At 39.9% G+C, this 21305-nt stretch overlaps 1 protein-coding gene across 4 annotated transcripts in view; it reads right to left on the bottom strand.

Moving 5' to 3' along the window:
• ankrd11 (ankyrin repeat domain 11) overlaps window positions 1–20198 on the bottom strand; it is an 85372-nt gene extending 65174 nt beyond the window's left edge. For 2 of the 4 annotated variants that reach the window (XM_077563012.1, XM_077563009.1), the window contains exon 1: window positions 19778–20198. The gene's annotated coding sequence lies outside the window, so the exon portion shown is untranslated. Of the gene's footprint in view, window positions 1–10735; window positions 10962–19777 lie in introns of those variants that run through there. The other 2 variants (XM_077563011.1, XM_077563010.1) reach the window with 2 other exon arrangements.
• Between the last annotated feature and the right edge of the window lie 1107 nt (window positions 20199–21305).

Raw genomic sequence — 21305 nt, 5'->3', positions numbered from 1 at the left:
GTTCAGCATGACAATGTGACTAAAAGTGGGCTTTTGTGACCGCACTAGTATAATTGGTGGTTGGCGGGGGCCCACATAGTTGTTTGTTTTGGTTTTAATTTGCTGCTTCAATATATCAACTGGACAAATCAGAACTGGAACTGGAACTGACAATTGGAGTCATGGCATAATATACAAGTTATACAGTTCAGTCATTGAGTTGAGTTGTCCAGCTAGCTCCAGAACTCTGGATACTACAACAAAGAATGCATGACACTTTGGTCTTTCAATTTCCCAGTTCTGTTAGAAAAACTTAAAATAACCCCACACGCTGATTTATAGAGCAACATGCAGCACACGACTCTCAGACCAGCTGTCGTTCCCTCTCTCTCTTTCACTCTTACTCACTCTCTGTCACACACACACACACTCACTAACAAAGATAATTTTTGAACCAGATCCAAACATTGGCCACGGCGTACAGCTCAAATAGAGGGAAGGAATAAAAATGATGTAAGATAGTCCTCCGTAAAAAGAGCAGCGTGTTATCAGCTGATGAACTGATAAATACCTTACAGCAGCATGCACCAGATGTGATAGTAGGCACAGGCTGTTTGTTTTCAATAAAGTACAGTAAGGATATACATTTAACGACAGTACATGTAACAAATCTACTAATCTATCATGTTAGTTTGTTACTACTCGTACCCCCTTTGCCATTATAGCCAAGACCAGGAGGGATTTGTGTGCGAGTTTCTATCCTTTAAAAATTCTTGATATTGACAACATTAGCTTGTTATGGCAAAAAAAATGTAGTTGGTGGGGAAACAAACTTTTGGCATCTCTTCTCCTGGCATGACCATTCAAACCAAGAATAACCACACTTTTACAGTAGTGTAATGATTGGATTGAGTGTAAATTGATTCGATGTGCCTGGAGAGTGAGCTGAGCAATAAAAGTGAATGTTTATAATCCGGGTTAAGATCAATATTCCAGTTGTGAAAGATTTGGAATAATAATAATAATTATTATAACGCATCAGATTTCGATAGCGCTTTTCTGGACACTTAAAGACGTTTTGCAATGGATACATTATTCATGCACTCGCATATTCACACTCTGGTAGCAGTAAGCTACTTAAGTAGCCACAGCTGCCCTGGGGCAGGCTGACGGAAGTGTGGCTGCCAGTGTGCGCCTACGGCCCCTCCGGCCGCCACCAAACATTCGCACCTTTCCGACACTAGTAGGAGTGGCACTGGAGGCAATGTGTGTGAAGTGTCTTGCCCAAGGACACAACGACACATGACTTGGGGAGAGTGGGGATCAAATAGCCAACCTTCCGGTTACTGGACAACCGGCTCGTGACAACCTCGTGAGCCACGGCCGCCACAATATAACTCATTTACATATGTGAGTACTAGTTACTCCCATAAACATAACGTGATCTATTTCAATGCCCCTATCCAAAACGCAACTCACGGACGCCATGACACCAATAGACGTCATTTCCGCTTCTTATTTTCTACTGTCAATAAAATACATTATTTTCATGTCACTCATCACACTGATTAAGTAGTCAGTTTCCTCCTCGCTCTAAAAGTGTGTTGCTGCGCTGCGTCCCAGTTTGGCCATGTTTGTGTATCTCTGCTTGTATTTTACCAGTGGACAGACGCCATGCATACATGTACTTCCTGTACGCAATAGACCAAGATTCCTTGAGCATATATAGTGTGTACAGAACACACAAAATATATTAAGATGTGTCCAAAGGCGGTAACAAATCACGTTAGAAAAGGGGTACCGGTATTCGTGTTTTAAAAAGCGGAAGCATCTTTGAGTTTTTGCACGTTTACGTGGCCTTTTAAAACCTGAATATTGCCAATATCTGGGTTTTGAAAAGGTTACAGACTGCATATAAAACATAGTCAATATAAACACTATATTATACATATTTTATATAATGTTTCTAAGGTGTGCAATGATAGACTGTACACAACAGAATGGCATGCCATAACCTTTTCTCTCTCTTTTTTTGTTTTTTTTTAAACATTTAAGGTGCTTTTGGAAAAGGGCTCTTCATACACTATAATGTAGCTGGTGCATAACTCATATAATGATTTCCAATAACAGAAGCCATAATCTTTTGCTAAACATTTAAAATATACGCAGAAATTGTGTGTACAGACGCTCCCCTACTTACGAACATTCGAGTTGCGAACAACGGTACATACGAACATTTCTGCGCGTATGTCGCGCTGTCAGTATGTCGAAAAATGTTTGGAAAGAAATGCTGTAAGTTAGATTTTGTATTGCGCGTAGTGCTTCTTTCCGCCGCTAATACCGACGATTGGCGCTGTGAGAGCTCATTGGAGGCTGAGCAATGTGGCGAGGAGGAGGAGGAAGAAAACGCCGGTCCCCATGAAGCAGGAAATAACTTTTGAAGCCGATTCCAGCGACGACGAAGAATCTCTCATGATATAAAATCCTCCTCTTCCTCCTCCTCCATCATCTCCTTAAGCATCGAGTACATCTTCCAAAAGTAAGTTAAACTTCATTTTATTTATCTTATTACGTACATGTACATACTGTGTGTGTGTGTGTGTCTTTCGCTGTCTCTCTCTAACATACGTAGTACAGTACAGTACTGTACGTATTCTCTCCATTTTATTAATTTTTTTTCAGTACAAACCAATGCAGGTTACTTGTACAAGCCTTAAACATACTTATATAAACCTTCAATATACTTATATAGGCTTTAAACATAAATTATAATACAAAATATAGCACTGAAGCAACTTACGAACAAATTCACCTTACGAACGATCGTCCGGAACCTAACTCGTTCGTAAGGTGGGGAGCGTCTGTATATAAGTCACAGTGCTCATTGTCGGTCAAAGGCAGAAAAACAGAGAGGCTGCCACAGTGGCAAAATCGTTTTAGAATGATTTGTGTCTAAAGAGGAAACAAGGCAGTTAGCTACAACGCCCTTAGCTTCCTGCAAACATAACTTCCTGAGGACCCACAGCTACTGTATGGATGTGGTTAACGGGAGGGGAATCTTGACAATTGCGGAATGGGAATGAACGAGCATGAAGGTGGTAAAAGGAGAGGGAGTCACAAGCACAAAACAATCTCACCGACACAGGATTCCCAGAGGGTGATATGATGAAAAGGACAGCAGATATGAAGTGTATGACTGTTACGGAAATGTTTGCGTGTCTGCATGTGTAAAAGTAGTGTGAGCCATGTGCGTAACCTGCCATTACCACACATGCACTGACCAAAATAGCCCCGCAGAGAAAGGCTGTAAAGGTTGGAAGAGCAAGGACACAGCATTCCATTCTTTGTGCTGCCCACTGGCGAAGACTTGCACGCTGCAAGAACTTAGACAAGAACAGGCAAAATTCTCTTGGAAATGCCACATCCTGGTCACCACCTCTTCCAGGCAGCTCCTTCCCTCCTAGGTGCTATTGAACTATGCACACCAAAATCAACAACCATTCCAAAAGCTACTTCCCTGTTGCTATTAACTCCCTAAAAAGTTGACTCATAATTCCATAGTGGCATTTTGCAAATATTTAACAATTTTGCACATCCCTGAGAGACAGTATTACTGTATTCATTAATGTGGCTCTCGGCACTCTTAGTATTTGCATAACTGTTGATCACCATTTCACACCACTGGACACATTTCTCAAAGACTCTGGTTCTATCAGAATTACTCAGAGCTGGTCACTTTATGTTGCGTGATGATTCTCTGCATCATCTATGTAATTGTCATTGTAACATAACTACTGGTCACCACTTTATTTTGCACTCAACTCGCCGCATCATTTGCACAGCTGTCATTGTTCGGTATTACTTCAAAAATGTTATTCTTATATTGCTTAATGACTATGGTGTTATATCCCAAGTGTTTCTGTTATAGTTGTTTGTTGCTGTAATAATAGACGGTGTCTCAAACTACCAGAGAAAAATTCCTTCTTTTTTTCTTTTACATGGCCAATTAAGATTATTCTAATTCTGAGATTTACCAAAGGTTTTATTGACAGGTAACCACATATAAAATCTCCCCAAAGCCTTAACTATTCATTCAAGTTAAGTCAATTCAAAGAAATGACAAATTATCTGCAATATCAACCCGATTAATAGCTTTTTGCCTATTCAAACCAGTTTGCCCAACACCACTAATTATTATGTAATGTAACGTAATGAAGCACGGCTTAATACAGGATGCACTTCTGAGCTCTTCTTACAGAACATACCAGTGAAGCTAAATTACCCATAAATGAAACATAAACCAAAATGCATTAACCAAAATCAGAACCCCTGTAAAATAGGTGAAATTTCATTCAATTAAAATTTCATGGCAAAGAATGAGAACTTCGAAATAGAGATGCCATTTTTAGCTTTTACAATTTCAGTAAATAAAACATTAAGAAAACTTCGGCTTTCAACGAACAAACGTTCTTGACAGATTGTAGCAAGCAGTTTTCTAAAAAGCCAGACTATTGATATTTTAACATATTAACAGTTCAAGTATGGCTTATCTGGCTAGGCTTTACCTGTATGCATATGTTCTGTTGTCGGCTCAAAAGAACTGTCACTAGGTTTCCATTACCCTCAGTTTAGCGCAAAAAGGCAAGTTGTGCAAAAGCAAGCTGGTAATGGAAATACAATTTTCGAAAAAACTCTCAAATATTGCAAAAAAGTTTTTACACTTTCATGAGGTGGTTTTTCACAAAAATGTAATGGAAACTCTTTTTGCGCATTCCCTGTAGTCATGTGACCCCCGCCCGGTCACTGAGGAAAGGAAGTAGGACGGGGCTACTCGCTTTCATGTCGGAACTGCCTCCTGAGGGGATAACAAGTCTTTTTAAACACAAAGCGATTTAGCTATAGAGCCCAGGCCGCCGTTCCATGCACGTTCCAACGAGCAATCAAGTGACAGCGCACGTCATCGTTGAAATCCGCTCTCTCCGTCCGCACCATAACATGAGTTATAAGCGCGCGCACATACAACACCAACACCAAATGCCCGAACCCCCCCAATGAGTGATGTTTAGTAATCTTAACAACTCGGGGCATCCGTCTCCCGTAAACATCATGAGCACCTCCTACAGAACTGCGAGATCTCGAGAGACGTTCAACATTACGAAAATTGTGCCTTACTTTGTGAAGAACTGTAATAGAAACGCAGCTACTTTGAATACCAACTTCTAAAGAGCCACTTGACTGATGGAAAAAAGGATGAAAAGAGTAACATGCTGCTATGGAACGATAAGATTCTTCAGCTCAAGAGAAAAACAAGAAAACAAGGCTACGCTGACTTTGGGCTTCTGTTAGAAAATGGTAACTTGGGGATGGGGATGGGGGCGAGACTGCCCTACTAACGACAAAGATTACCCCGCTGGCTGCTGTTTCTACAAAAAGATTCACTGCTGAGTGTATGACAACTGCATACCCACAAATGAGCACACAACGTATGCAATAAACATCTAGATTCTAGAATGTACAGTAGTATGGTGGGAAATAGGGGTGGGACGATACGGGTAACTCACGATTCGATACTGTGACTATATGTGGCCCACAATAACGATAATATCACAATACATGATATCTACGATATTCGACATATTGTCTTGTATAAATTTTGTCAACGATATATCACGATATTAAGTATGTGAGTGACAGTGAACACTTGCCAACTGTTCTTCTTCGCCACTGCTTCTGCCTACTTTACCAACATTTAATGATTAGCGCCCCCACAAACAGGACAGGAGAGATTAAGTACTGATGGTGACAGCAAAGGATCACAAAAGTCACAGTTCGGATTGGAGCACGAATTTGAGTCAAAGATCGAATCGTTTTTTTGGATGAGAAAACAAAACAAGATACATTGATTTATTTTATAAAACACTTTTACCCATTAAATAATAAAAAAAATCAATTCAAAATGTCTAATTTGGTTGTTTAGGATTTAGGAACACAACTTTAAGTGCAATAAGAGACAGATACATTCTTATTTTATACCTGGTCCATGCATAAAATATCATGGTATTAATGGCTTAAAGTGATTTTCCTAAAATCTAAACATCAATATTTGATATTTTGAGTCTAATGTTTTTATTTATTGGAAGACAACGTTCTATTATCTTCTTTTTTTTTTTAATAATGAAAAAGATCAATTTAAGGCACATTCCCTTCCTTTAAACGTGGAGAGTGAATTACAAAGTAGCGTAGGCCCAGGGTATTGAAAAAGTAAAGAAAAAGTAAAGAAAGCACGTCAGGTAGTTGTCACTCATTATGTTGCCAGCCCTTTTTTGCACTTCAGGGCCACCATACCAGCCAGGCACTAATGCTAACACTAGCTGCTAGCCACTAACGACGGAGACTTGCGGAGTATCATACAATGACGACGTAATTAACTAGCGGTTTCTTAGCATCTTAAATTAGCGGTTAAATATACTTTTGGGATGCATTGTGAAAATGTTTGTAGAAAACATGTAATTTCAATAAAATCTTCGATATAGAAGCCAACACGTCGAAAAAGGAAGTCAAGCTGGCGGTCAAGTCAAGCTGGCGGTCAAGTCAAGCTGGCGGTCAAGTCAAGCTGGCGGTCAAGTCAAGCTGGCGGTCAAGTCGCTGCGCAGCCTGACTTCAAAGTAAAAACCCACCAAGGCAATTGCATTGGCATCAATTTATTGTTTGGTAAAGCTTTATTTTTGAAGTTAGCCTTGGTGTATGTGTAAGTTGAGTATGTTTCCAGCTTCAGTGACATGTCTGAATGACGGGGAAAATACATTATGTGCTTTGCGCTGGTGTGCCGTCATATAATATCGATACTGCCGTTAGTGTATCGATATATTTATTGCAACAGAAAGCACAACAATACATTGCAATATCGATTTTTTCACACCCCTATTGGAAAAAACAAGTAATCCCAGGAAACCGTCCTTCAGTTCCTATTATATCCTTCTTAGACTGCATTTTCTTGAACAGAATATATTTCTGTTAAGATAACAAATATGTTTGGGAAGCTTTTCAAGCATGGAAATTGACAGGTTGTACAAGCCTCAACATGTGCCAACCAGTCTCTTGTTATGAGGGAAGATCCTGTGCAGGAAGAATGAGGTGATGTTTACCTGCCAGGCAGTATTCTAGTTGGGCAAGTAGTAAAATCAATAGTAAAGCAAAGTTTTTCCTGGAGGGTCAGACCAAATTGTGTGTATTTTATTTTATTTTTTTTACCTCGCAAGGATAAAAAGATCAAACACGTTAGATAGTTACTCGCCTCAAAGTCTTATTACGTGCACCTTACGCGGCAGGCTTTAATTACAGCGTTGACGTCTCTGCTCGCTCTGAAACCTTCCGCTTCCAATGACCAATCAGATCAATAGTATTTGGGTTTGTTTGCAACAATGGAGCGCTGAATTTTTATTTTGAGAGCTGCCCACTAAATGTTTTTAAAATTACATTACCGTATATTTGTTTTTTCTGTTACTGACAAAAAATCCCTTCAGGAATAATTCCATTATAATTCTTACACTTAAGTTTATACAGCGATATCATTACTGTGAAGGGATTCAATTTGTACCACAATATGAATGTTAGGCCTTGTTAGACATTATTAACATTTTTAATTCTTTATTTTATATATTAACCATGTTGAAATGTTTTATAGATGTGAAGTAGGTAAAATAGTGTTGAACTCAGTATAATTTGACCTTAACCTAAGCTGGTACACATTGTTTTCGTCTAAAATTCTTTCTCAGTGTTCTGTGCGAAAACACATTCCGTTCGTGAGAACAGATTTTGCCACACATACCCTGAGAGCACCATCGCTCACGGCCACTCTAAATCTGGTTCAATTTGTTTGTGAAATATTGTTTTGGGACGAGAGGTGCCCTGAAAATATATTTTGTCTAGAGATGAATACAGCTGCAGTCTGTGTACGAAAATAATATTATGTAACATATTGTGTGAGAACCAATCTGTTCTACTCATTCTTAGTAGGAGGAGAGAGGCATTTTACTTTACTATAAGAAGCCCTCTTCCCCGAGGGAGGGGGCACATGGGCACTCTGAAAATTCCACCTCATACGTGATGTTCAGTGTTGTTGCCGTGACCGGAGAATTCTCTGTTTAATAAATCATCCTTGCAAGGTGTTTTTTCTTACAAGAAATCGGTCTTCAAATTTTTGGGACACGCAAAAGAGGACAAATAATTAGCCTCTTTCAGCCTTATCACCCAGCCAGCCCTAGGCTTTCTCTGTTGAGTTGTATCATCGTTTTCTGAAACCGCCTGCCCCTAAATCACTGGCCTGTAGGTCTAGGACTATGGGAAAATGGTACTTATCCTAGAAAGAAAAGTGACACACTAGCGTCGTTTGCCAGAATGAAACACAACACAAGCCTTTCCAGTTTCCGATAACAGATCTATGATAGCGAAACAGTATCAAAAGATGGAGAATCAAGTCAACAGCAGCTTCATAAACTGAAATGGCTCGTCATTAGAAAATAACACTCCGTGAGGAATGAAAACCACAAAAAGCAGCATGTGTAAGTGTTGTTAAATTGGGACCGTGACATGAATCACAGGGTCTTTATTGCCATCAGCCAGGCTGTAAAGACAGGAAAGAGCTGACGTTTGCAAATGCACGCACTGGTAAAAAAGGGTGCTTAGATCCTTTGTTATGGTTAGGCATACTGCCCCACAACAGGCTAGGGAAACACAAAAGATAGGTGGCTAGACATGGTAGGAACCCTAAGCACCAACTGACGGCACTCCTATCTTTGGTATTTAGGTATGTCTTTGCATTTCATTCACATCCAGCAAGCGTAGACACACACCTCCCCAATCTTCTCCTTCCCCCTTCCTGTTGTTGCATTTCAATGTAAATGGCGAGATGAATGGCTGCAGCTGGCCCATCAAAAGGCCAGCCCTAATAAAGGGCCTTGATGATTGAGATTCACCCAGGCCATAACAACTCTACCATCCCCCCACCCAGCACTGCAGCATCCTCACATCATCTCACTTTATAGCTTACTGCAGGGCCCGTTTTCCCAGGACCTTCTTTCAGTAACTAACTTGGGGATATTTTGGCTACTCAACAATAGAGACAATGTTGAGGATGCAAAATGTTATGTTTTGAAAACAACTCTCAAACTTTGAAATGACATGAGGGTTATTATGCTCGGTGAAACATTGAAAACACAAATCTTCAAAAGCAGAGGATGTGCATTTAGTGGCCCGGTCAGTGCTGCTTAAGATAATGAGCTTGATAGCACAGCAATGTGTATATATTATTTACTGGAACCAGCATGAACACTGCTCATCCAAAGACTTAAATAAATCGAGCATTTTCAAAGTGTGCTTTGGATAAGAAAGAAGGGGAAAGCAGATAGTGTGCATTAGGGCTGCCACAATGGATTGCTAGTCGACTAGTCAGCAACAGTAGTTTAGTCGACTAATCGCATCGTATGTAAATTGCAGCATATCTTATTACCAAGCAGCTGCTCTCATACTGTATAACCATTATCTTACCATTTTAATTATTTAAGCATATGCAAATTTAACAATAAAGACAACTAAGGTTGAACTTTTATTTGTACCAGCATTCCTGATCTGTTCATAAATGATGAACATTTTTAGCTGTAAATGTCAGTACATTTTGAAAGGGAACCAAAAACTATAAACTATGCATATTTGCACTATGAATACGTCAGTAAATACCAGAACAAAATAGTTGTAAGGATATTTCACCCTTCTCAGGCTTTAAGCAGTGCTGTTGTTTCCGGATTCTGAAAAGGCATCATTCTGTTGGCGAGTCTGGGAACCAGGAAGCAGAGTGAGCGAGCGAAGGTGTGCTACTTCGTGGCGTATGGTCAGTATCTGTGTAGTGGTTGTTGATAAACAGGAGACTAATGTCTTGGTAACCCAAATTTGATGCTACAATGTTAGGGTAATCAAACATGACATCAAACAAACACCGTAACCTGTGTGAGCTAATGCTAACTTACAAACATGATTGTCCCTATGTCAGAAATAAAACCAGGTACAAGCCACAACATTATTATTCTTTAGACGCTTATTTATCACCGCTGTGCTGCCATCAAAGGCAGGTTTGCATCGCATTAAGTAGTTTGGGTGAAATACGCCCTAACTTTTGGACTATGTTGCTAACACCGGTTAGCCATGACACAGCATTAGCCATAGCGCTTCTGTTTACATCACGGATGACTCGGATTATTACTACTGCGCATGTGCATCACAGACAATCAGGCGGCGAGCAGTACAGTGAGACTAGCGGATTTCCCTCAGGATCAATAAGTCTGTCTACAATGTGATGTTTCAGTTAAATTCACATACGAGGGCTGGGCAGACATTTCCCCCCTCTTTTTGTATTTAAAAAAACCCTGAAAGACAACAGATTGAGAGAAATGTTGCTATGTGCGTGAATCAGAAGAAAGCGGAAGCGTGAAAATTCCCACTAAAAACAGACAACATCAGACACATTTTCACATTGTTTTGCATATGACAAAAAATTATCCTAGTGGAAGGCAATATTGTCAACTACAATACAGCCAGAGCAAAAAATTGTTTTCGCCTTAATTTTATATTTTGATGCACACAGTTAAGGTGAAGGGATTCAATTGATACCGTTCACCCAGCCCTATGTGGCACAAACCGGTTTCATGTTTCGATGAACAGGCATAGCAACACACGAAAACAAATGATCAAAATTACAACTCACCATTACACTAATTGTAGTTGTTTTAAATCGGTGGGAGTCCTGCGCATGTTTCTCTTCAACAAACCGGCCGGGCTCATTTTTTGTTTCATATCATAGCATGTTGCGAGATGGGACATGGTAAGAGAGCTCCAAAATATTTAGCATTTCTGTGTGTCACGGTTTCTATTTCACTTGTGCTTTTATTGTCTTTGAAGACAAGACTACAAGTCTCATTTATATAACATATTTCAACTTGCTTGTAGTATGCATACAGCTGTATCCACTGACGTTAGTGTCGTAAAGAGCCGCAAGTGTCGCTTTCAGTGTCGTAAAGCGATGTTCGTGTGTGTTGTATCAAACAACTTCTATGATGAATTTACATCTTGTTAGCACACAGTTAACTGTTGTTTGTGCATTACCAGACTTTACATTTTGGCAAAGAAGATAAGAGATTCACTTCCTGCTGCTGCTCTCGTTCCTAACCAGCAGTCCAGAAGAAGTGAGGATATTAATCTTTTAAGACTAACGGCGATGAGAATAGCCGGAGATAGAGAGGCTAGCCGCTATTCTCATCCACCGCCATCTTATTTTCGTACTCTCTGACCCTTGGTATGAATCCTGTGTTGGAACTTTGTTAGCTCAACATTTCACTGCTCCACAGTACACAGCGTTATATTGCATCAGCAGCAGTAGATGAGAGAGTTGAAAGTCCTCTGCAGATTGGATGACAAGATACCAAAAACACGTGATTAGCCGACTTCAAGCCTTAGATTTCAAGATGGAATAGTAAAACCACAAGTCAGTTCAACGACCCCTAATTTTCACAAGTGTAGCCGCTTATTAAAATATTACATTTTAATGCTTTATATACAGTTATATGGAACGGAATTGAGGTTGGCATGGTGGCGTGGCTATCAAAAACCATCTCAGCTTGTCACATCACCCCTTTGGGAAATTAATTGCCCACGTCTAACGTGGTGCCCAGTAGAACCATTGTCAGTAGCCCACGGGCCTGTTCTCACCAAATAGCTCACCAGTGACGGGACATTGTGATTTTCCAGTGCTGTTGTAGAGGTCATAATCATAACAGGCACGAATGCATACTGTACAAACATGTCGCTGGTGTCGGGCCAAAACCTTGTACCTCCATTGTCACTTTTCAGGAGACCAAAAAACATGTTTTTTCAACCGTTAACATTGCATCATCGAAGTGAACAGGCCATTTTCAACATTTTAGATTGGTCAATAATTCGTAAAAAAGACACCCACACAGCGAAATGACCTAAAGTATAGATTTTTTTTTAAATATTCTACGACGGCAGCGATATACATGTCGTCCTCAATTTACAAACACAATGGGTTTTTAAGTCAAATTTGTTTGTAAATCGAATCACATTCAATTTTATTCAAAAATTCAATTGCATCAAATTATATTTTTCAAATAAAAATATGTTAAAAATAAACTACAAAATTTAACAAATCAAATTATATACCTTATGTATACTTTCTATACAGTACATAAATTAAATTGAAAAAAAACAACAACAACCATAAATTAAATTACATCATCCATCCATCCATTATCTAAACCACTTTTCCTCATAGTACAATGCAATAAAAACAAAATTAATATGTTTACTGTATATAGATGGTGGAGGGGTTCTTGAGTTTTAAGTTCATGTGAGGCTGAAGTGGAATGCATGATTACGTATTGGGTGTCATGGTCTCAGGAAACTATGTATTCCGACTGTCCCTAAAGTGCACATGAATTGTGATTGGTGCGTATGACGAGTCAAGATGGCGACCGACAAGTTAGATTCAATTTATTTCGAAGCTGAACGCCACTTCCACATAACAACATGGGCTGAGGAAAAAATCCAAAAGCTCCAGGTTTGAAGACGACCACTATCAGCAGAGCTTCTGCCTTTTACATAGCACGACCCTGCGACGATGGAACTGTATGTGGTTTTGCAAAGCTTGCAGCATCTCAATACAAAATTATTTTATGCACAACAATCTCAGTACAAGTGTAGACGTTAACGACATTGCATTCAACACATCAGAACGGCACGAGTGAGTTCCGAGTGTGAAAATTCACAATCCCTGTGCCGCCATTCTCACATTCAACATTTTCACTGGCGTTTTCCTGGCTCTGTTACAGATGTGACACCCACGTTGAAGGAGGAAAACTGGCAGCGGGAACTGGACCCTCATTCCATGTCTGTGTTTTTTCTGTTTTTCTTTCTTTTTTTGGTTTTACAAAAACAGCTACCTGGGGGGAAAAAGCTGGAAAATCCTGACTCCTTAAAAAAGGACTACTGACGAGCAGAGGTATTTAATCTAAATAACTCTGCTAGCATCCCCACAATTAGCACCGCGAAAATGCTATGTTGTTGCTACAAAGCAATGTGCCAATGCTGCATCCTGGGTAGGGGTAAAATGGTTTCAGATTTTGGTATACGATTATAGTCTGAGAACAAAAACACAGTTTTACGGTTATTCTTATAGACATAAAAAAAGCACATCAGCATTCTTTGAAAATGTTTGTTTTTAACAACAATAAATAACGGAAAATAAAGTTTAAAAAGTCGCTGCCTTTTAAAACAAATACAGCACACAAATAAGTTAAAAAAAACCAGAAATATTATAGTTTCAGAACTTGCAAAGCTCAAATTGGCTTTAACTTTAGTTTTAGTTTAGCAAAGGGAAAATAAATACCTGAATTAAAAAATATAGAGTAAGGGGATGGGCACTATGTATAACAAGTGAACGGTATGTACCCTCTTTTTCTTTCATCTTTCTATTTCAATCATACTTACAGGTGAAATGTTCGTCCACAGCCTTTAAACTGGCGATTTGTGATGGCGGCCCCGCGGCTTCAAAAGTCTCGGGCCGAATTTGTCGGCTGCATGTCGTCACTCCCGGCGCAACTCTATAGCACGCACAGACTTACATACTAATGGATTGTCAATGCTGCTTGTCAGTAGCGCATTGACCGATCATGTGTAAGTCCATGAGTCCCGCCGGGAGTGACGTCATGCAACCGACAAATTCGGCCTTCGGAGGATCCAGCCTTGTGAATTTGGACACAGGCTCGCCTATGGCCTATAAGGTTGAGCCCTGTGTGTCCGCCAAATGGGCTATGTGGAAACAGAGTAACTATTAACTATGCGGCATGGCGCATTTTGCGCCGCACAGGAGTTTAAACTGACAGACTGTTGTGAGCAGAAATAACCGGTGTTGTTATACGATCCTGATGTTTAACAAACACGGTTAATTGCAAAACCGGTTAATAGCTGCACCCCTAATCCTGGGTGAGCTAAAACATGTCAACAATACAATTCTTCTCCGGATCCGATACGGTTTGCCAAGATTAGCCAACTAATCAAGACAACGTCAACAACCAACTCCATCAATGGCTTATCTAATAGTTAACTGATCATTGTTATTTTTTGCAGGTTTGTTTTTCCTCTCAAAACTTCCTCATCTCCTGCTACTCTCGCTGGCTGTCTGCCTGTATGTGACGTACATGAGCTGTATTGGCAATCCGGGTCATCCGTGATGTAAACAGAAGTACTGCGGCAGCGGCATGGCTAACCAATGTTCGTAACAAAGTCAAAATAGACTGGGCGCATTTCACCAAAAACAATGTGATGCAATGCCTTGTATGATGCTTCGTTGCATTTCTGATATATGGACAGCCAAGCCGTGAAGCTAGCCTTAGTTGGCACAAAATAAAACCAAAATAATAAAACCAAATACATGTGTTTATTTTAGTTTTAATTAGTGCCATTTTACTCATCCAATTTCACTGTCTTCTACATTAATGCTTGTGAAATATGCTTACAACTTGTATTTGTTTTTGTATTTATAGATACGTTCAGTATTCATTGTGCAACTATTCATAGTGTGTAGTTTGTAGTTTCATTTTTAAAATGTAGTAAAGATTTACAGTACAGCTAAAAATGTTACGGCCACAGGCCCACAGTATCGCCTTCAATTTAAGTTGCCCCATCTTTTATAAACATGTCACGTGTGCAAAGCAAATATAAGCTGCAACGTTTAATAAAAGTTCAATGTCCTACCATCCTAATTATCTTTCTTTATAATTTACACATACTTTCAAAAATGTAAGCTCTAAGATAATATTGGTTATATAAGAGCAGCTGTTTGTAGGATATCCAACTACCAAAATATTCGATAGCTGCAGCCCCACAACTAACCTTGATGCTTTTCTATAGGAACGAACGATCCCTTTCCAAAAAGCTGAGACAGATGAGAATCACAAAATGCCCTGCCAAGTCTGCAAAGCATTCTGGAGAAGCACCAACATGCCAGAGACACAACCTTTTCCCTTTTGATGTGAAATACATTTGGCTAGAAGAAAATATGTATTGCTGCAGTGGAGGACGTACACGCAGGCACAACCAAAAGGCAGGTAGAGAACATTGTCCACCATCGGGACATCCTTAAGTCCAATATGTGACTCTGCGGTCCCGAGAGAAGCTGCAGGATTATGGCCCGCCATTTTGCTCTATTTCACTTCAAGCCTATAAGGAGAGGGAAGCAGAATGAGCTGAATTTCAAAGGGCTTCAAGATGCCATTTGAGGGTCTGCTGAGATTAAGTTAATTTAAAAAAAACTTTTTAATTTTTTTTTTTTTTTTTTAAAAAGCTGAAAACTAACAGTGAGAAAGAAACATGGAAGTGAGATACGCTGGAGCACAAACGCAGAGCTATGAAAGAGTAGCAGCTATACTTGTTTACCAGAAAGGACCACACGCTCGGCACAAGGGGGAGGGGAAAGCCTGCAAACGGAAAGCAGCCAGAGTTGTTGCACAAGTTGTAGCTACATACCTCAGCTCTTTAAACAACAGTTAAAATTGCTTTCCTTGGCAAGACGAGGTGCATCATCATTTAGGTTTTGTGACGAGAATGTCTCAACACCAAGTTTTCCACAGTGCAGAAGCGAACGCGAAGCCATTTTCTGTGGTTGTTTGTCAGGTTACTAAACAGTAGAAGGGATATTGCAGCATTCTTTCAGATGGAGTAATAACAAATATTGACATATTCAGCCATAAAGACATGAATCACGAAGAACAATGTTCCTACACCCACAACACACTGGGAATGTTTGCACTAGGTAAGTCATTGCTTATGTTTGCTGTTTCCGGTTTCACAGTATAATTTGTTTGTTTTTCTTTTTACTATGAAAATAAAAACAGAAGCATTGTATTCCTTAGAGGTAACCACAAGTATGAGATGCAGACTGATTTGAATACACGACAAATGAATAATCTCACCAATACGAATATGTGACATACTGTACTTGGTTTAATTTAATATACTAAAACAAGATCTCTACAATGCAGTGATTGTTAGGCTCTTGAGATCCTGTTCGAACAAATTTTTGCTTATGGTAACATAACATATTCAAAATGCTGACAAGCCTCCATTAAGATTCAAGAGGTTCAATTGTCATATGCACAGTAAAAGCGCACTTAGCAATGAAAATCGTACTTTGCTGGTCTCCCTTCACTTAAACGTAGAATATAATATATTAAAAAATATATATATTTAGTAGGAGAATTAGGCCGATTTCAGCCCCGAATCTCCCTTCCCGACAATCGTAAAGACGCGCCGACATCCAAACGATAACCTTAACAGAAAATCCTGCCGTGTGTGTGGTCTGTTCAGACCGATCTCGGCCGCTCTGAAGGTCATTTGGGTCGCTCCGATTTCAAATTGGGGACATGTTGGATTGTTTTGGCCCGACTTCAAACCGCGTGCGGTGTGCCTCGTGGACAAACGAGCATGCAGCCGGTTGGCGGTGACGTGCAGCCAATATCGAAAGCGTGCCGGCGAGCGAGACGGTGGAGAATCCAAAATCAAAACAGTCATGACGCCACAGAAAGTACGTGCTTGCGCTGTTTACACTCCTTTAACAACGCATTTTCTTTTTATGTATCTTTTTTCTGCTAAGAACAAACCCGAAAGTTTGGTCCTCCATGTTTGTTTACTCTGAAGTCATGTTTAATTGCAAGAGGTTTTGCATGATTTCCCGTCCAACCAGGAAACATTTGTGAATTAAATTAACTCAAGTGTGATGTGTCGTGGCTGCACAACAAATACGGTACATTCAAAACGGTTACCTGTGTGATTTTTTTTTTCCACGTAGGGTCTCTCACAGTTTGGACTTTGGAAGTCGGCCGACAATTTTATGATTTGCATGTATGGTAGGCATTCAACTATTCAAGTGTTGCAGAGGTATTGCACAGTGTAAATTTTGAGGTGAGCAGGATCACAAAAGAAAAACATTGCGCAGTGTGGTTGACAAATTGTGATTTTATTTATGGTGTGTGGGTTGAAGCTGTTTTTAGTCTTGTTTTTTTTTTTTTGGCTGCGACGCTCCCGTAGCATCTGCCAGATGAGAGCCATTTGCAAGGTGTGCGTTGTGGATGTGCGTTGTCTCCGATCATGTCTTGTGCCCTCTTTGTGGCACGGCTGTCGTATCTGGTGTCGGGGTGTGAAGGCTACTCTACAGATGTGCAATTTTAATGTCACGCTGGACAGTGGACAGCCTTCCTGTACGGTACAGTTCCAATACCAGAAGTGTGAAGTTGGTCAAGACGGTCTCCACATCTGAAGAAGTTGCCGAGCAAATGTTTGTACCGCAATTGTCGTCGTCCTTTAATTTTGTCACAACTGGCAGAGAGGCATTATCGCAATATTTAGGAGTATGTTGCTTGATCCCTAGTGACAACTCACCAGTGTTTGTACATTTAGACAGCAAAAGTCACTGATGGTGTGGTACAGTTGCCTGACTTTGGTGCAGGAAGCGTGGGTTAAATTCCCGTGTCAACGCGAATGCAACTGTGAATGGTTGTCCTTCTCTATCTGCGACTAACTTTTGCCTAAAGTCATCTTGGCTCCAGCAGCCCGTGACACCGAACAGGATAAGCTGTGTTGAAAATGGATGGACGGATTTAGACAAGATACCAAAAGAGCCTGTTTTCAAAAGTTTTTTTTACACGGCAAAAACATTATTCATTCTTTCTTCAAACAGCTTGTCCTCACTAGGGTCGCGGCCCACGGGTATGCTGGATGAGGCCTATCCCAGCTGCCTTTTGGAGGAGAGGCAGGGTAGACCCTGAACCGACTGCCAGCCAATCACAGGTCCCGCTTGAAAAGGCTGGCGTCCTACTGTAAAAGTTATCAGTCCTAAAAACGCAATTCTCTGTTTTATTTTAAAATGGCCCAGTGTGAGCGAACCCTAACACTACAATACATAATGAAAGTGAAAAAGAAAATATGAAAGAGGTCCAAAGGCGAACGTTACCGACAAAACACCCAGAAACTTAATACGTAACAGGAGAAAATAATACAATAGGACGACGACGCTCATGTCAGCTGTTACTTATATAATAAATATTTAGAAAATAAGAGCCTTTATTAGTCCCACATTTGAGACATTTATATACATAAATTAAACTGTCAATTTTTTTTGGTCGGGCTAATTAATGAATCAGATTGACTGACAAATCCACCCCTTTACGATACAAAAGCAGGAAATTATTTTTACACTGACTGTAGAAAATCCACAACCATATTAAGATTCAGTTACTGGTTTGGTCTGTAACATGCAGTGTTAAGGGAAGGAAAATAAATTGCATATAGGCTTGTCTCAAGTTGGCTGCAAGCTGTTAAGTAAAAGCTGTGCGTGGTTGTGTTTTGGTGAAATAACTATCACGTACTTTACCACAGAAATCGACCGATCACGATCGGAGCACCAGTAGTAATTAGTCAATCATTAAATTAAAGATATGCACACAAACAAGTGCAATGGACTCCAAACCATGCACACAGAAAACAGTAAGTAGAAAACCATGCATTTCAGGATAACTGTCATTTTTTAAGTATTTCAATAGACGTACAGTATGGAAGATATTCCAAACAACATTGAAAAAAGACATAGACAAATTTGAAGATATAAGAAATGTTTAAATAATTCAACACCAACAATTGCTTAAATTCCCAATGTAGCAACTTATGTGGAGATATGCTAGAAGAAGTCAAGAACACACCCAAAGGGAATCCATCTGATTCTTAAAGTATACCACGGCTATGGAAGATTAGATAGACAAACTTGAACAGAAAGTATTCCGCCGAGGGGACTGCGATATGAGTCAGCATAGTCAACATGAACCCAAGAAGCTCCATAGGCCACTGGGTATCTTGGTGGAAAATACCAGCAGCAGCAGCGGCACTGCAGTGTTTTCCTCGCCATTGGTCCTGCACCAAAGACGAGAGCTTGCTTGACTGCTCAGCCACAAGCCCACCATGTTGTTGAGCCTCTCCTTAACATGGTATTTAACATACAAAACACTTGAATCATCTTCACAAATACAACTGATATCTACCCATAACACACCACACGTCATACGATTATGTACACAAACTCACAGCGCTTTTAATTACTTCTTGGTGGACACGTTCCACTGGTGGAAAGCTCTATGTGTTTAGTTACTAGATGGAGATATGTAGAATTGAAAAAGGTAAAAGTGTGACTATAAAAAGAAAACAGTAAATAGGTAGTAAAGAGGTCCTGGGTTAGGCTAATAAAAAGCAACATCAACAAGCTCCATGTTTTTGTATGTAATTACTGTATTGTGCTACGTTGGAAGGATATTGCAGAAGAATGCTGCATGGAAAGCTGTTTCCATTTAAGTCAGTTTTGTGAGTATGCAACAACAAAACGCACAATAATGCAACCCCCTCAGGATAATTCGCAAATCACATTTTTTATCCAAAAATGAAAAGCCTCTGCCACTAAACAGCAAGACTATGTCAATTTAACAAATTAAACGGAAAATGTTAGATTATATCAACTGCTTGCAAATGGATACATATGTACAAAACATGAACAAACGGTGATATTCGAAATTGACATTTGTTGCTAGTCACAACAGAGCAGATTACCACACAATACAGCAATAGCCAGTTTGTTGTTGATACCGCGCTGACCGTGTGAACCAAGAGAAGGGGGGGCGAAAGTCCCACTTACCTAATTTGGTATTTCCTCAAAGTGTGAACGGAACCTTTTTTTAATGCCACGGTGTATTCAGCCAATGCTAGATGTTCCCATTTGTTGAGTTCGTTTTAGCACAAACAGTCCGGGAGACATCCGCATAGACTTGCGAGGACCATGGCAGCTAAAAGCAGCCCACCAGAAACGAGGCTAGCGCTAGCTTGTTAAAACCATACACACCAACAAGAAGACGACAGAGGAAAAAGACGGCTCCAATATCCACAAGAACACGGTTGCAGCGCAGCTAATTCTTCTTCACCTCCGAGTGCAAATCTTCATCAGTCCACTTGTGTAACGGCAGATTTGATTGGGTGAAGGAAACCCATCAAAATAGCACCGAATGTTTCGTTAAAGTCATCAGCGAACCCATTCGAGCGTTTTTCAAGCGGCCTTCGACTTCGAGGTGCAGGACGGAAACGCTTGGGGGGAATGAAAGCCGCATTGTGATTGGTCGAATTGTCACCGCGCACGATGAAACTGCCTCCATTTTGGATCTAGAACGGATCCCTTCCCTTTTCTCAATGTACAAGGAATGCCCCAACATGGCCGACCAGGCTTGGAGTTTCACACCAGAGCCCGCGCTACTGTTACAAGCGAAGTACCAATCAAAGCAAATGGAGTGCAGACATTGGTGCGTTCGATGTCATATATCTTGAAATCGTATGTACTTCTTAAATTGTTGCTTCGTGTGTTACCAGTAGCGTTATTAAAATAAATATGAATGCGTTCTAATTTTAAATAAAGGTAAATAATAATAATAATAATAATAACATCTAAATACAGGGACATTGTTATATTATTATTATTTTTACAAGGACGTGCATTATTTACAGATTTAGTTTCTATCCATGGTTAAATAGAAGGACATAATTCATGGCAGATAATTAGAAAACACGCTAATTTATGAACCCTCCAGGGGCAAGCAGGGCTGACCTTCAGTTAAACTACACTCAGACCCAATGCAATGTGCATGAATTAAAGTTAGTTTTCCCTAACGGGTCTATTATTGATGCATCGCAAATATTCAAACATGTTGTGGTCAACAGAAGACAGAGTCGTTGAAACCATATCGGCAAAGACTGGTATATAAACCGAACGCACCCCTCAGTAGACAAGAGTCGAGCGTGAATAGAACAAGCTTTCCAATTGGTGCTAAAAGTGCTGTGCTCTCATTGGTCGTTATGTATGTCACTCCTGACTATATCAATGACCTCATTTCATACGATAGTTTTCGATCATCTATCTGTATTTTGACTTAACCAAATATTTTCAAATTTTAAACTAAACGAGTGTGTTATTATTATTATTATTTTTTATTTGTTAAATTTTTTAATTACCCGCTGTAGTTTAGGTCCATGTGTCGTTAAAAAGACAAACGTCAGACAAGTGTAATTTGACCAATAGCGCACCCTGCTGGATTACTCAAATAAAGTACAGTACTGCGCGGTGTCACCTAAATTGTGTCAACACAACGCAAACATGCTGACAATTTTATATCTGTGTC

The sequence above is a fragment of the Vanacampus margaritifer genome, chromosome 4 (assembly GCF_051991255.1).
Source record: "Vanacampus margaritifer isolate UIUO_Vmar chromosome 4, RoL_Vmar_1.0, whole genome shotgun sequence".
Classification (NCBI taxonomy): Eukaryota; Metazoa; Chordata; class Actinopteri; order Syngnathiformes; family Syngnathidae; genus Vanacampus; species Vanacampus margaritifer.
The sequence above is the reverse complement of the archived record's forward strand: the minus strand, read 5'-3'. Positions and strand labels throughout refer to the sequence as shown.